Source organism: Lepisosteus platostomus, chromosome 5, assembly GCF_059453375.1.
Source record: "Lepisosteus platostomus isolate fLepPlt1 chromosome 5, fLepPlt1.hap1, whole genome shotgun sequence".
Lineage (NCBI taxonomy): Eukaryota > Metazoa > Chordata > Actinopteri > Semionotiformes > Lepisosteidae > Lepisosteus > Lepisosteus platostomus.
Window position 1 is genome coordinate 41,575,052 of NC_142615.1, and position 17,337 is coordinate 41,592,388.

At 40.3% G+C, this 17,337-nt stretch overlaps 2 non-coding genes across 2 annotated transcripts; one reads left to right on the plus strand and one right to left on the minus strand.

Annotated features, from left to right (window-relative positions):
* Positions 1-1,224: 1,224 nt before the first annotated feature.
* On the minus strand, positions 1,225-1,317 carry trnar-ucu (transfer RNA arginine (anticodon UCU)). The gene is made up of 2 exons: positions 1,281-1,317; positions 1,225-1,260 (listed from the first exon to the last, which is right to left on the minus strand). It is a non-coding gene; the product is annotated as a tRNA-Arg (tRNA).
* Positions 1,318-16,406: 15,089 nt separating this feature from the next.
* On the plus strand, positions 16,407-16,478 carry trnaw-cca (transfer RNA tryptophan (anticodon CCA)). The gene has a single exon. It is a non-coding gene; the product is annotated as a tRNA-Trp (tRNA).
* Positions 16,479-17,337: the final 859 nt, after the last annotated feature.

Below are 17,337 nucleotides of genomic sequence, written 5' to 3' on the forward strand. Positions count from 1 at the left end.
AGTCACCTAGTTTTTAATTTAGAGGTGGATTAAAGCTCTAGTCTCTTTGGGGGTGTGAGTTGGAATCCCACTGCTGCCAAATATCTCCAACTATCTCAGTGTTAAGAAGCAAAAAACACACATTTGCTGCAGAAGTAACAGGAGAATTTGTGCCATTCAGCCTCATAGCGTGATGTCATTTTCTCAGGCTCATTTTTAGATGCTTGTGATCGAATCTATGATTCTTATGAGTGTGCCCTCCATAAAGGTAGCACAGATATAACGTGCCAAGTTTTCAGAGAATCGCATTAAATACAGGTCAGAAGAAGGCGACAAAGTGTCCGCTAGGCAGTTCAGCTTTTTCAACGGTGTTCTCTGTTGTTTAGGTCCAGAATGACACCCGTTACAACCAGGAAACACACAGTGTCAGGCATCAAAAAGACTTCCCAAAACCCTGATCCTCTCCTTGATCCGGTGATGGCATCCAGACATTTCCTGCAACAAAGCCAGGATACGGTCTTCAACAACACGAGTGAAAGGCTAATTCCCAACCTTTGCAATCCTTTTGGACCGCATGTGCTCAGTGTTAAATGCGCTGTTCATTATTATTATTAATAATAATAATCTATACATTATATAGTGCCTTTAAAGGTGGCTTTTCAAAGTGCTTTACAGAATGAAACCAATAAAGTTAAAAAATACACAAGATAAGCAGGATGAGAATACACAGTTAGAGGAGACAATAGATGGTGGTATTAAATACAGTAGGAACAGAGGGGTAAAGAATAGTTCATTAAAGGCTCTTCTAAAGAAGAGGGTTTTGAGTCTGGATTTGAAGGAGTTTAGAGAAGGTGACTCTCTGATATCCTTGGGAATAAAGATCCAGAGCTTTGGTGCAAAACAGGAGAAGGCCCTGTCACCCATAGAGTGTAGATGGACTGGGGGACAGATAGGAGACCAGAATTAGAAGAGCAAGGTTGTGAGGTGGGGAGTAGGGCGATAACCCAGACAGGTACTGTGGTGTCAAGCCATGGAGAGCCTTATAGGTGAGCATGAGGATTTTGAAGTTGACAGGAAGCCAGTGCAAGGAGTCCAGGACAGGAGTAATGTGATCACAGTCCAGTGCTAATTTCTTTCTTGTGGCTGCTCGTTCATTTTCAACTGTGGACTCTTAAGAAGTCCTTTATTTGACTTGATCAACACTAATCCCTAGAGGATTTTGAAAGGTTGAATCAAAATGATACATGACTCTGGTGGGACTCAAACCCACAATCTTTGAATGACTTCATTCTATCAAAGCCTAGAAGTCCAATGCGCTCTCCATTGCGCCACAGAGCCAACCAATACATCGCTATATAAAACAGCTACAGAAAGCTGTAACTCATGCTTCTCCCGTTGTCTTTAAATTAAGCTCCATAAATATTGACAATGAGTGGCCTGTTGTCTACGAATAGATACCACTGGGATTCACACCCAGGGTCTCCTGGTTTTTAGTGAGGTGGCTTAACCAGCTAAGCCATGGTGCCAAACCTGCTAAATGTTATCCACAACTTCAAACACCTGTGAGAAACGGGCAACTGCAGTGTTACGCCTGCTGGCTCAACAGATAATCCTTTTCGAAGTTTAAGGAGAGGATTTCTTTGTCAATTCAATTAAACATTTTAGAAATGCTGAACGATTGATGTGTTTCACGCGCAGAAATATTTTATCGTTACGTACTTTTTCTGTGCAGTTAGTTCTCCTTCAACTCCGCCCAACAACAGAGGTCGTTTTTAATACAGGAGTAAAGGCACATTGCACATCAGCAAAACATCCCGTACAGGTTTAGGGAGAGCGACATCAGTGATTGGAAGGTTGGAAGTTTCGGGTCACTTTTTTATAATAGATTCAAGCAACCCTAAATACCTTTTCAAGAAACATTTCAGAATCCCAGTCACATCCAGTACGATTGCTACACAGGTCTACAGTATACAATCAGAATACTGTTTGTGCATTATATAAAACACACCGCCCAAAGCATTTCTAAAACAGGAATTACATGTTTCTGAATGGCCCTCCTTTATAAATAAAATAAAAGGTCTGAAGCCTGCTCCAAAGAAGCACTATATTCAGAGCTGACAAAGATGTGATAGGAAACATCTCGGAAAACGAAGATGCAGTCATTTCCACGCGTCGCACAACAAGAGCTGAACCCACCCGACTTTCTCCAAAAGAGTAAGGTGTAAGGAGTGTGGCTGGGTGGTCTAAGTGCTGGGTTTGTGCTCCATTTTCTTCAATGGGTTAGGTTTGAATCTTGCCGCTGCTAAGTGTTGGTGGGTTAAGACCTTCCTTCTATTGCGACGTCAATGGGTAAAAGCTTTGCTTGGCAGTCTGTCGAGAGACTGAACTAGGTGTTTCAAGATAGTCTTTGTCAGCTTAACATCAAGGCATAAAAAAGCCTCATTTTGTGTTCCCAACAGCAATGCTCTTTGGTCGCTTCAGCATTATGCAGGGAACAACATCTGCCGTGATCACTTTTGAGTCAGTGTGAATCGTAGTGTGCCGCAATTGTTTTTAAAATTGGTTCTGTAGTGTAAGAAAAACCGGCCGTTCAGGGACGCCAAATATGTAACTGTAGTGGCTCTCTGAAGGCACCAGTTCTGTAGGGTTTGGGCATTTACTGAGACAATTATTAATTGTAGCAGTAAATCACAAAGTTGATTCTTTTGATGGCTTTAGAGTCCAACCATGCGACATAACTCAAACAACGCACACACACAGGTGCTAATACACGAGGATACATTTATTAATACATAGAATATGCATGTAAACCTAACAGATCTTATCGAGAGGGTTATCAGAATACAAAAGATATATATTCAATCAGTTACAAAGTGTTACACATATCAAGAGGACATACGTTCAGTATATCATTCATTAAGACCGTTTCGTAAAGTGAACTTGGTTACAACTTCTACATTAGATACTCAAAACAAGTACATAACTCTTAGGAATTAAATTGATATCAACTGGTTTGGATAACAATTGAATTCTCGAGCTGTAATGCAGTGAAGTTGAATACTCATCCAATTTCTGGGGATTCAGATCTCCTGCGGGCACAAAGAAACAGTTGCAGGCTGTTGCTGTCCAATCCGCGCTCTCTGGCTCGCTGCCAGGCTGTGCTGTGCGGCTTGTGACGGTGCCCTGCTGATGCTCACTGTTGGCTTTAACTAGCAAAGTTTGTGCACAGGAGAAAAGACGACTGTGGGTCCCAGCAAGTCAGGAAGAGGACCGGTTCGTTCCTGATGAAGAGCTAGTTCTGAATAGTGATTCAGCTGTCCACAGTTCCGACCTGTTCACGAGGCCTGCTGCTGGTTACTCTCTGGCAACCTCCACTCTAGACTCTTAGAACAAAGGAAAGTTCTGGCACTCGGACACACTGGCCGTTCCGTGGTTGTCCGGGCTGAGTCTCAGGATGGTCAGGAGGCACGCTGCGAGAATGTCCTGCCCTTGGGAGCCTTCTGCTCCTGGGCCGTCCTGCCCTGGAATTCTCCTTTGAATTCCCTTTAGAACAGTCCACAGAATCCTCTCCAGAATCTTACTGAATCTCACTGAATCTCCCTAAATCTCTGTGTTGCCTGTTTTTACCTGGAGGAACTTGGAGGAGCTTGTTGATTTGCTGAAAGTTCCATGGGCATCAGAGTCCCACGTGGGTTACTCGGCCCTACCAGCCCCTGATTGGTTGATCAAGGTGATATATGAGTCACTTACTCCTGACACTTAGGAATGCAGTCCAGATGTCCAACTGGCACTCCCTAGACAGATAGGCACCAATGGATGACCATTGATCATGATAGCCAGGCTTAGCTAAGTGCATCCCCCTTTGGGAGCTGTCCTTATCAGGAACCTTAAATCAGCCTGCATGAATAGTTTCTCTGTGGCTGCACCACAGAGATGAACAGAGAAATGGGGCCTCATTTGGGAAGGCTCAGAACACTTAATTCTTTCTTATTAATAAGCCTTGCCGCTACAGTAGGCATGGTGCATTTGTCTGTGAAACTTGAATGCTGTGCTTTTTCACGCAGAATCATCGGCAGGAGCAAAGCTTATTCAATCTTTGCGCACAGCTCTCCATCAGAAATACTTTGTCCAAGTTTTGAAGAGATTGTGGGATTCTCTGCACACGTTCACATCGCGTACCTCAGACAACACCACCATTCGATGGGAAATTGATTCTACTTCTTGCAGTTGTTCCTGTGGTTGCGATAGTTACAAAGTTGCACTTTCCTCCACCTTCTGCTATAGTATTCATTGGGTGAGCTTCATCAATTGGCTCAGAAAGGTCAACTGTGCTTCGGAAAAAATCAGCAGCAGTGTCTTTATTTTGTCGGTGAGTATGGCTGTCTTTTAAAGCACATGAAAAACACGAGTTTGTGGATTTCTCCAAATAGCAACGAATTCAGTTGTGCAGAGCTTTACTGCTTTCAGAGGGTCTTTTACCGACGCTGCTGTAGTAGAGAAGTGACATAATCACAAACGCAACCATTTGTGCTGGCTGTTTAACTAAGTATTAAGCTTTTTTAACTATCACATGATTTTAACTAATTTAACATCATCTCCAGAAGAGCACCTCGCACTGCTCACTGAGCTGATGTATGTGCCCATTTCTCAAAAAATTAAATATCATCTGAACTGATTTTTTTCTACTTTAAATGCTTTCCTACTCTTTTAATATTTCAGTTAAATCTTTTATTTTGAAGTACTTTCCATTGATATTAATCCTAGTCCCGATGAATGATTCGGGGACATGGTGCGTCTTGAATAATGTTCTTATAGGTTTCAGTTTGGAAAAGTGCGCTCTCCAGAAGCTATCGAAACCTCTAATGGTCACACAAAGCTTAATGCAATAGCAACGTTTGGGGTTGAAAAAGAATATAACTTGCTATGAATACGAACACTGTTCCAGGAGGCGTGTAAGGACTATTTTGGCTCAGATCACCAATTTACCTTACATTTCTACTCCATTAATATCGCTATTGAGTGCTAAAGGTAGGTCCTGGCAATACTTCTTGAGATCTTCTTTAGAAAAATTTTAAAAAAATATATTTCCAGTACTAAACAAAAAGTAAAAAATACTGATTACGTGCAACTGATAAAATCTCTCGTTGTAGCTACATGCAAATTACAATGGAAAACTTTATCAGCTTTAAAAGTTTCTTTTGCATTTATAAGACGATCAGCATGACACTCAAAACATACCTGTATTCAGTAAGCGGTGAGTCTGCTGGCTGAGCAAGTTGCCTCCTCTACACACAATAGCAGCCCCGACGCTAAGATAAATGAAAAGAAATTGCTTTTAGTGGGCACTTTTCATATCCGATGAGCTTGGCATCTCCCAAGGGCGATGGAGTTTTTTTGCGACACTGCTTTTCCCTTTTTTCTTCTTTCTGTACTCTGATGGAAAAAAAAAAAGAAATCATGTAAGGGAAAAATGTATTTTTTTCATGGAGAAAACGTGCACCAGGAAATGTTTTGTTTTGAAGAAGTGATTTAACATGATATATGACCTAATTTACTAGAGTAAATGCTCACACTGCAAGGTCTGCTTTACTACAAGAGAGAAGTAGAGTGAAAGATGTCATAATTTCACTGCGTTGTTGAAGAAAACATCTTTTTCTTTGAATTCTAAATCAATCAGAATTTCAAAGTGACACACAAACCCTTTGTCTGTATTAAAGAGATGATATTTTAAAACTGATAAAAATGTAGAAAACACGTTTCTCACTTAGAAATTTAGGATGGGATTATTACTATTACTAGTAATTACTAGTTGCAGTACTGAACTCACCATGGTGCAATTCAGTTACATGATTGGCCAGTGGTTTCATGGATAACGCGTCTGATTTTGCATCATGAGATTGTAGGTTCGACTTCTACTGGGTTCGTGTGTTTTTAAATCAGGCTACTCAGAAATAGATGTCCATTATGTGAATGAACCGCACCTGAAAGCAAACGTTGGTTGGGTTTCCTTCTTTCCAGCATGAAATAGCAAATCGTTACAAAAAGCACCAGCTAATGTCCAATAGCATTAGTCATTTTAATTAACATGAATATACTGTAAGGTCTTGGTACATGGGATTGGATTTCATCCACAATTTAAAAAAGGGCAAATTATATTTATAGGCTTCAGACACTTTTTAATACAAAAGTGACCTAAAACTCTGTAACTTTCAGGTTAGTTTGAACCTGTAATGAAAAAGGGGCCTGAAACTTCCATTCTGTGATGTAACTGTCTCTAAAGTCGGATGTGATGTTTCACGGATGTGCGGTGTGCCTTTTCTCTTGTCATGTTCAAAATGACTTGCTGTGTAATTTCCTGAATGCGTGTCCTGTACTGCTCTGTTATTTCATTTAGATTATCTATGTGGTGTACAGATAAAACCAAACTGCATGGTCTAATTCCTAGGTTCGGCACCAGCTGAACCTGAACATACATCATCCGATCTCAACATGATTTGAACACACAACCTTTTGATGTGGTATCAGATGCACTACCATCACACCACTCCCCATAAGTGCTTTTAATTCCCCCAAGGAGAAAAATATTTTTTTTCATTCTCTCCTGTGAGAAGCGCCGCTCTTCCAACGAGGGTCTCTTCTTCCCAGACCACAGATTATTTTTCCTGTCCGGCTCTCACACAGAGAGCAGACACACTGTCTCCACTAATGTGTTTACTACATCTATAGATCTGACCCCCTTACAGCCCTGATATTCCTGGACAGGATCCCATATTGAGCAGTATTTCTCGCGTTCTGAACTTACAGTGTGTACACAATGTACTTTATACACAAAGTAAGTGTTTTCGTAACTCTTGGACGTTTTGTCAAAATGTTACTGGCATGCCAAAATCGCCCCCTCAACTGAACAGTCCCACCCCCCTCAGTTTTGGATAAAAGGTTTGGATAAAAAGTTTTTGAACACTTTCACTTACTTAACTTGAGCCGTAAAAAATAGTTGTACTTTGTCAATGGTCAGATAACTACACTAACCCCGAATTCACAGTTACTACATCAGACTGTTTGATGTGCAGGAGGGCTATCTGTCCAGGAACAGCACGTTACATAGTGTCTATGTTTTGGGGTGTCAACATTATTATGACCTTATTTGCTCAGGTGGACCAATGCCTTGCAGTAGTTTATCCTTATACTTACAATCGTTATATAACTAGGACTGTAGTTATAGAAGTTTGTACTTTCTGTTGGTTTTACAATGATTTCTTAATGATTCAGAACCTCGTTACCGTTGATGTTGTTGCAAAAATGAACACATATGGTTGATGCTCCAGGCAAAAATAATCACGTGATTATTTGTGGAACTGTTCTTCATCACTAAATACCAGATTGCTTGTCGTTATCTTCTAACATGAAATACTAATCAGTGGCATGCTTGCGAGAATTCACTTGGATGGTTGCAATGGCTCCGTTTAAACCGAAATATCACTACCCCCCTCAGGATTTCAGACCCCCCCCCCCCTACAGATCATTCCCCTGGCGCCAGTCCTGGGTATAATGATGAACATAGCTGCCTTGCAAGCAGTGAATCTGGGTGTGATTCCCACCTGACCCATCGACAAACCTTTTCCAATGAATCTTTGATCAATTTAAAAAAGTCTTGAAGCTGGTAGGCTAGGGAAGAAGCACAGTTTGAGTTTGAGTTTGAGTGCACTGAGGAAAATGTGCTACTGTGCTGTGCTGCTCCAGTAGCGCAATTGGTCAGGTTGTAGTGCTTTTATAGTGGAGTTATACCGAGGTTGTGAGCTCAATCATCACGTGGAGTAGGTTCCGTTTTCAGCTGCAGAAACGTGCTGTTGAATTTAAGTTGGTTCTTGTGTTACTTTTTCCTCTCGATGGAGCTGTATTAATGCAGGCACACCTGCTTCCATGTCAAGTTATTTTATCGTTGCTTACAAACCAACACACTGCAGACACATCTGATATTGTCACTGCTTGTGGGCCACGTGTTCCTGCTGTCAGCCTACCATGATCATACACCTATAGAAATATTACTGCTGTAGTACAGGAGCGAAGAAACAAAACGAAAGCACACCAAGTTTAAAAAGGTCAAAATGTGTCAAAGCCCTTCCTCGAGGAGAATGGGGTTCAAACCTACTTGTGCAGAGTATCATGTATTAAGAAGAGATTGCCTTAACCACTAGGCCACCTCCATACACACTTCAGCCCCCTCCGGACATGAGTTGGCTCCTTTCCCCATACTCAAGGGTAATTTTCCTCTTCCACCTACAATTTCAACATTTACCTTGGGAGATGTCAAACCACAGAGCCTGTGCTGCGCTTCAGTGTTAGCTGTAGTGGACACCCCGTTGAACATAAAAAGCATATTGAGCTCCTTGGACATAAGCCATTTCTCGTCACTTGCTCAGCGAGCAGGCTCAGCGCACACTGAATACAGGTGTCTCAGAGCAATTGAGATGTGTCCAAGTGGCTGTAAAAGGGATATTTGATGCCAGTGCCATGGCTTAGTTCTCCGACGGCAGGCGTAGCGGCGCGCCGGTTGGAGTATTCTCGGTCGCATTTAATGGCAACGTCATGGCAACATCAGCTCAAACCACCAAATGGAGATGGGCGTGCCGACAAGCTGACCCTGCTGATGCGGGATTAACACTAGGCTAAGAGAATGCTGTGGTGTAGTTGGTTAAGGTGCCTGTTTATTAAACAGGAGATCCTGGGGTTGAGTGCCTGTCTTGCCACACAGTTTATCATTATGGACAGCAACATGCTTCTACATTAAATTTAATGGAAGTGTTCATTTAATTTTTGGAACAACTTGTTTTTTAAAAAATTAATACAAATTGCGAAAGATAAAATTCTCATCTGTTTTGTCAGTGCAGAGGAATTACTGCCAGCTGGCAAAGAAACTAAAAAGATTTTTTGTCTTTAGCCAAAAACCTGTGAATGTAGAAGAAAGGTGATGTGCGTTAGTTTCTATGGCACAGTCAGTCAGCGTATCCTTCAGTTAAACATAACGTTGGTAAATCAAAAGTCCCCAGAGACGCATTTCAAATTAATCCGACCTCAACACCGTCTCCCCTAAATGTGATGGGGTTTCTTTGTCCTTAAGCATCCTGATAGTTGCAGAGATTTCAAACTTTTGGCTAAAGTCAAACTACAAGAAGTTAATAGTTGAGCAATATCAATATCACCGGGAATGTGACTATGTAAACTTAAATAGTATTCAAAATATTGCAATTTTGTTGTAGTTTAAAAAGATATTTTAGCTGGGGATCCTCAAATGATGAGGGTAGAAAAGAGAACTATTCGACACCATCAGGAGTGCTTAACATGTGATAAAAGTGTTTTTTAATCACAAAGTGAAAATAGTGAATTTGTCTTTCACTTAGATGTTTATCAAAAGCTTATTAAACAATGAAGGAGAGGCTCGTGTTCCGAATTCACTTCGTGTCTCATTGTCTTGCTTTGATTTTTAAAATGTACACTGTTGACTATACACTCTTCCTAACACGATTAAAGAGCCGAGTTTAGTTCAGAGGTAAAGCATCTCATGCATCATATGAAGCTCTGTTTTTTATCACCAGCGTCTCCACTCTGGATTTCTTTTTAAGCGCGAAATCTTTTCTGCGATTTCTTTCATTTGAATTCCCTCGTGTGAATTTCAGTGCGACATAAACTCGTTTGTCTGTTTTAAAGAGATGCAATTTTTAAAACAGACAAAATGAAAGACTTATTAACTAAATACACGTAGAAAACGTGCACCTAATTGAGAAAATTTGGACTGGGGCGATTTATTATTGTAGCGGCACAAGCTCACAGTGGTGCACTTGAGGAATGCGGTACAAGGGCCAGTGGTGCATTGGATAACGCATCTGATTACGGATCAGGAGACTGTAGGATCGTAATGCTCTTAAACCCAATACCATAACCATAGTGTGTTCAGTCCTACACAACCTTTCTATCGACTGAATAAGCCTCCTGTTCCATCTCCATCTTCTTCCCACACATTCCGGCTATTTCAGCACTGTTATTGTTGGACTACAGTCACAGATACAGTGCCTTGCGAAAGTATTCGGCCCCCTTGAACTTTTCAACCTTTTGCCACATTTCAGGCTTCAAACATAAAGATATAATTTTTTTATTTTATGTGAAGAATCACCAACAAGTGGGACACAATTGTGAAGTGGAACGAAATCTATTGGATTTTTGAAACTTTTTTAACTAATAAAAAAATGAAAAGTGGGGCGTGCAAAATTATTCGGCCCCCTTGCGTTAATACTTTGTAGAGCCACCTTTTGCTGCGATTACAGCTGCAAGTCGCTTGGGGTATGTCTCTATAGTTTTGCACATCGAGAGACTGAAATTCTTGCCCATTCTTCCTTGCAAAACAGCTCGAGCTCAGTGAGGTTGGATGGAGAGCGTTTGTGAACAGCAGTTTTCAGCTCTTTCCACAGATTCTCGATTGGATTCAGGTCTGGACTTTGACTTGGCCATTCAAACACCTGGATACGTTTATTTGTGAACCATTCCTTTGTAGATTTTGCTGTATGTTTGGGATCATTGTCTTGTTGGAAGATAAATCTCCGTCCCAGTTTCAGGTCTTTTGCAGACTCCAACAGGTTTTCATCCAGAATGGTCCTGTATTTGGCTGCATCCATCTTCCCCTCAATTTTAACCATCTTCCCTGTCCCTGCTGAAGAAAAGCAGGCCCAAACCATGATGCTGCCACCACCATGTTTGACAGTGGGGATGGTGTGTTGAGGGTGATGAGCTGTGTTGCTTTTACGCCAAACATATCGTTTTGCATTGTGGCCAAAAAGTTCGATTTTGGTTTCATCTGACCAGAGCACCTTCTTCCACATGTTTGGGGTGTCTCCCAGGTGGCTTGTGGCAAACTTTAGACGAGACTTTTTATGGATATCTTTGAGAAATGGCTTTCTTCTTGCCACTCTTCCATAAAGGCCAGATTTGTGCAGTGTAAGACTGATTGTTGTCCTATGGACAGACTCTCCCACCTCAGCTGTAGTTCTCTGCAGTTCATCCAGAGTGATCATGGGCCTCTTGGCTGCATCTCTGATCAGTCTTCTCCTTGTCTGAGCTGAAAGTTTAGAGGGACGGCCAGGTCTTGGTAGATTTGCAGTGGTCTGATACTCCTTCCATTTCAAGATGATCGCTTGCACAGTGCTCCTTGGGATGTTTGAAGCTTGGGAAATCTTTTTGTATCCAAATCCGGCTTTAAACTTCTCCACAACAGTATTACGGACCTGCCTGGTGTGTTCCTTGGTCTTCATGATGCTCTCTGCGCTTTCAACAGAACCTTGAGACTATCACAGAGCAGGTGCATTTATACAGAGACTTGATTACACACAGGTGGATTCTATTTATCACCATCAGTCATTTAGGACAACATTGGATCATTCAGAGATCCTCGCTGAACTTCTGGAGTGAGTTTGCTGCACTGAAAGTAAAGGGGCCGAATAATTTTGCACGCCCCACTTTTCATTTTTTTATTAGTTAAAAAAGTTTCAAAAATCCAATAGATTTCGTTCCACTTCACAATTGTGTCCCACTTGTTGGTGATTCTTCACATAAAATAAAAAATTTATATCTTTATGTTTGAAGCCTGAAATGTGGCAAAAGGTTGAAAAGTTCAAGGGGGCCGAATACTTTCGCAAGGCACTGTACATACATTTATCAACTTGGAATATATTTTTTTAGCTCTAGGATACAGTTACCTAAATAATAATAAGAATAATCATTGTTTAATTTCGGTTTGAACATTTTTTACACTAAACGCACTGTGGTAATTGATCGATACAGTCTTTATTGACTGTTTTCTAGATATTTAAAACAGGATCAAAAACAGAAAAAGAACCAGTACTCACCAATCGGTGAAGTTAATCGTTTATTCTACGGTTTTTCAATTGAATTAATTGGTTTTCGATAGATAAATGATCAATAACTCTCCTCCGTGCGCACCCTCCCGCGGTCTTGCTCTCTGATCCAGGTGCTCAGGCTGGTGTCTGTGACATTACAGCGCTCTTTCTAACAGAGCAGAGCGCGTCTCCGCTGGAGGAGACTCCTGTCCGGAGCCTGGGGGGCTTTTCTTACAGATATAACATCCCCCCCAAAAAAGAATACACAGGGCTGTGAAGAGAAGCAAATCATAACAATTGTAAAAGGAGAGTGACAAACCAAGGAATGAAATTCATTAAACAGGAAAAAAAATAGTTTACTTCGCAGATGAATGTGTTACAAGGCGTACCTGTGTGGAGCAGTAGAGAACGAGTACAAGTCCCTGTAATAAGTGCATTTAAATGTTTTAAACGAATCATCAGAGTATAGAAGCCAGGAGGATCAGGAACCTGATCCTGGAGGTTAAAATGTGTATCCTGGTTTTATTTCCAGCCTGCTCTCAGTTCCATAGGTAGTCTGATTATTTAAATTAAATGTATAACTGTTACAATAATTCATCTAATTGTAAATTTATAAGACTGTGAGACACCTGTGAGAGACATATGAGAGCTGGTGATTCCCTGGGCTGGTGTGGAATCACACACAGACAGGTCTTCTTCTGTGTGATCTGAGTCCCACTGCTGAGAGCTACAGACTGGTCAACTGGTCACTACTGTAGACACGGTCATTGGCCCATCGGCTACTAATAATCAATATACAGTGTACTGACCAGAGTGTCACTACTTGTGTTTATTACATTAAAAGATAATTCCACACTCACGTGTGTTAGAAAACATTTATAAAACATGTTTGGAGATTGACATACAGTAAAGAAAGTAATACTGAAGGGCTGGAGGTCCTGGAAAGGGTTAATAGAAGCTTCTTGCTTCTGACCTGGAACAGAGTCCACAGCTGACAGATCAGTGAGTCTTGAGCCCAGTTCACAGAGAGGAGAACCAGGAGCTCTTCTCTGTCTCTAAGTGGCTGTGAGGAAGGAGAAAATGGGGAGATGTGACCTGAGTCCAGGCTGTTCCAGGATTGTCTGAACGTCCTCTGGTTCTGGATTGACGGATAAAAAGAAGTATGGAGCTTCTGTCCGATTGTCTCTGAGCTGTGAATCAGACTGAGAAGAGAATAATGATTTATTATTCTGCCTCTGATAATTTTTCTCTTTGCCAAGTGGTGTTACATCCCCTTCAGAAACTCTGCACAGACTGTCAGAGTGAGAGAAAAGTAGAGAGATGGACAGATAAGAGCACACGCGGTGAGAGATACATATGTCTTGATTTACTTTGAACCAAGTGTTCATTTCCTTTGTGGAACAAGTTGTTTCTGAACTTCAAGAAATTCATACAACTTCTGAAAGATAAAATATAAGTCTTGCTAATCAGGACAGAAGAAATACCGCAAGAAAATATCAGTGATTTTTCTCCTTTTAACGAAAAGTGGAGAAAAACAACGGCAGTGCATCTCCGTCATCTTAATTTAGCTTAATACAAGTATTCACTTCCTTTTCTGTGGATTACAGACTGCGAAAGATGAAATAAAGTTATTGGTTATTCATGGTCAGTGCAGAAGATATACTGCCGGCTGGCAGGAAAATGTCAGTATTTTATAATTCTTTAATTACAAACGTGTGACTGGCAAAAAGCAACGGGAGTGTGTCTCTCTGCAGCTATTAAATGAAGGGCTGGTGGTTCAAACCCACTAAGGGACGAGCTTCAGACTGTTCCGCTGTAACCATAACCTCTGCTAAAACTTGATGGGATTTCTTCGCAAGCCCTCCTGAAATTTGCAGGAAATATGGATTTTACTCGTGTGGAACTACAAGTAAACAATTAAGTACCTGTCAATGTCCAAGAAAACCATTTTCACATGTGGAATTTTATCTTCAACTGGCTGTCAGGAGAATTCATTTATACACCCGTTGTATCCTTAGCAAAAATATTTTAAAATTAGAACACAGATTTGTTGGAGAACTTGACAATCCTTGACAATCATTATTAAATGAGCATTATACAATTGTGTGTTGATATTTTGTATATGTACCTTAATTGTAATAAAATTAAACATAATTGCTTTGATATGGATGTTCATTTGAAGGATTTGAGGAAACTATCAAGGATCTCAGAACAACCAAAGATACATTTGGGCATCTGCTATTGGTAAAGATTAAAGAGTACTGTAAGTGTGAAGCTTGCACACACACGAGAGAAAAATCAGTTTTAATGTACTTCATTAAACTGATGGTGTGCTTATCAATCGTGCATAAAATGTACATAGCTGAGGATGGTTTCAATCAGTCGATTTCTGGATTAAGGGCCCAGCACGGTTCCGCTGCACCACTCTGCTAACAGATGTCTTAGTGTGATTCAACACAACTACTCTATCTTTGCTTTCTAAAAGTGTGCCCGAGATGGAAAAGTCTAAATGGTAAACGCAGACGTCACTTTGAGCACTTGGTCTTTTATAGTACAAATCATCACACGCTGCCTTACATGGCGTGTCTTCAAGATCCTTGTGAACCAAACCTTCTGCCAAACTGAATCTTTCGTCGTTAATTCCCAAATCTTCAATGAGAATCAGTGAAACGAAAACCAAGCCCATGTACACACTCGCGTCATAGCGTGAAAGAAAAATGATGTAAGCATTTGAGAAATAACGAGAGTAGTCTGAACATCTCCAGCCTGTCAACTGCTCTACAAAGAGATCGCTCCCTCTACACCCACTTTATAACGCTGAAAATGATTCAGGAAGCACAGCAAAGTTCTAGAACCAGCGAATGCATCTGCATACATAAAATGTCAATTTTTCAAAAGTAAAATCTTCAGCTTTGAAAGATTGTCATCTAAATATTTTCGTTTTTCTCTTTTTTACATAACACGCTTTCGAGAAACAAACTGTCTTGTAATGAAGGCTGCATTAGAAAATGTGTATCTAGCTTTGTTAAATTAAAATCGGCACATCCCAGTGGACAAAAGATGTAGAATATATGGCTATTAAACGCATACTTTAGACATATAAATGTGCTCTGTAACTGGTCTAGAATGAAATTCAAATATACATATATCATTATACGTCAATTAGACATCTATGATTATATGTTTATTATACATAAATGGCTGGAGTTATATTATACGGATAAATTTAGAGGACTAATATACATATATAGTTAAAGGCCTATTATACATCAAATAAATATTTTATAGGTGTAGAAACTAGTAAATAAAGCCAATGATTTGTTTTAGAAATGTATTCTTAAAATATACAATTATTCACACCTGAAAAATATGTAGTTCAAATTATACATTATATACAATATTGTAATCAACAAATGGCTAATCATCATAAAAACACAACTAGTAAACTTCAGTTACAAATTCTAGTAACATGGCAATATATATAGTAATGACAAACAAACTAATCACATGATCCCGCTAAAATTTAACTCAAAACCACATTTCGATTCAAATATAAATTTTAACATTTACAACTTCTATATTTCCACGAAAATATAATTAATGCAGCACAAACGCTACTTTCTAAAAAAGACAGAATGAAACTGTTTGTTTTTGTGTTTCATGGTGATCCTCCTCTCGATACTAATGAAATGTTTAATATGATCCCTCGAGAAACAAAAAGGAGTCCATTTCCGCCTGGAATGATTGATGCCCCGTGGTACACTACGAGTTGCGTAAGGCTCTGTAACGCACAGATGAGAAACTAACCTCTGCTTCTTCATTATATACACAGAGAGCTATATATGCGAGCTTACTGCCTCCTACGGGCTCTGTATTTGTTAGCGGTACAAGACCGGACGTGGAGAAATGAAGTGAGGAGGGTGTGTACATTAAAAGGCTCATATCGTCCCTGGAAGGGCTCAAACCACCACCCTTTTGGTTAACAACCAAACCACAAAGACGCATGTACAGCTTAACACTTCTCGGTCTCAGTGAAAGTGATACTCCGTAAAATTTCCAGAGATTCATTTATTTTTAAAGGAAAATCACCAACAGCGGCCGAGATCTACTGGAGTTTTTTCATTCTATACTGCGATTTATGAAGGGTACCCTGTGAAAATACGAGTTTTGACGAGACGGGATGGACATATAAGGTCAAAAAGCTTGGGGAATTGAACTTTAAGGTGAAGACTGCGGGTTCAGTAGCAGCAGAACCTGATCAGTATCAGTTGACTCCGATATACTTTGAAAATGAACTTGGGGATTTAGAGTCAGACGTGCTACCGTTGCACCTTGGGGTACTTAATTTAAAAAAATAGAAAAAACAATCAGTGTTCCTGGATCTGTAATTGAGAACAACACCTGCACAAGAGCTGCGCAGGAAGAATAAAATGTGGTCTGGGAAGAAGAGACTCTCTTTGGAAGAGCTGCGCTCTTCATAGGAGATTTTTTTTTTTTGTGAAGCTGATTTCCTTTGGGGAATTCAAAGGTATGGACAGCCGTGACTTCGTGGCGCAACGGTAGCGCGTCTGACTCCAGATCAGAAGGCTGCGTGTTCAAATCACGTCGAGGTCAGCTGTTACTTTTTCAGGTTCTGCTGGTCCTGAACACGGAATTCACACAATGCAGTTGAGTTCTATCTGTACACCACATAGATAATCTAAACAAAATAGAGCAGTACAGGACACGCAGTGTGGAGCTCACACAGGCTTACAGTCCCCAGCATTGGAGTGAGGAGGAAAAAAAGAACTTTGTTTTTTTTTTAAGAGAAAAGGCACAGTTCACATCTGCTTAACATCACGTCCAACTTTAGAGACAGCTACATCAGATAATGGAATCACAGAAGTTTCAGATAACTTTTTTTTTTAATACAGGTTCAAGCAAACCTGAAAGTTAATGAGTTTCCGGACACTTTTGTTTTATTAAAAAGTGTCTGAAGCCTGAAAATGTAATTTGAAAAAAAAAAACCGCTGTTGGACATTAGCAGGTGCTTTTTGTAACGATTTGCTATTTCATGCTGGAAAACAAAGGAAACAGACCCAACGTTTGCTTTCAGGTGCGGTTGATTACATAATATACATCTATTACTGAGGCGCTATAATAAAATTTACACGAGCCAAGTAGAAGTCGAACCTATAATCTTATGATCCGAAATCAGACGCGTTGTTTATTAAACCGCTGGCATTTCACATGACTTGAATTTCCCCATAGTGTGCTCAGCGCCTCTACTAGTAATGCACCGCTCCGTCTAAAATTTCAAAGTGAGAAACATGTGTTTTCTGATTTTTTATGAGTTTTAAAATATAATCTCTTTAAATCAGACAAGGGGTTTATGTTTCGCACTGAAATTCCGATTGACTGAGAATTCAAAGAAAGACTGTTTTCTTCCACAACACCGTATAATTATCACATCCACCAGACTCCCCAACCTCTC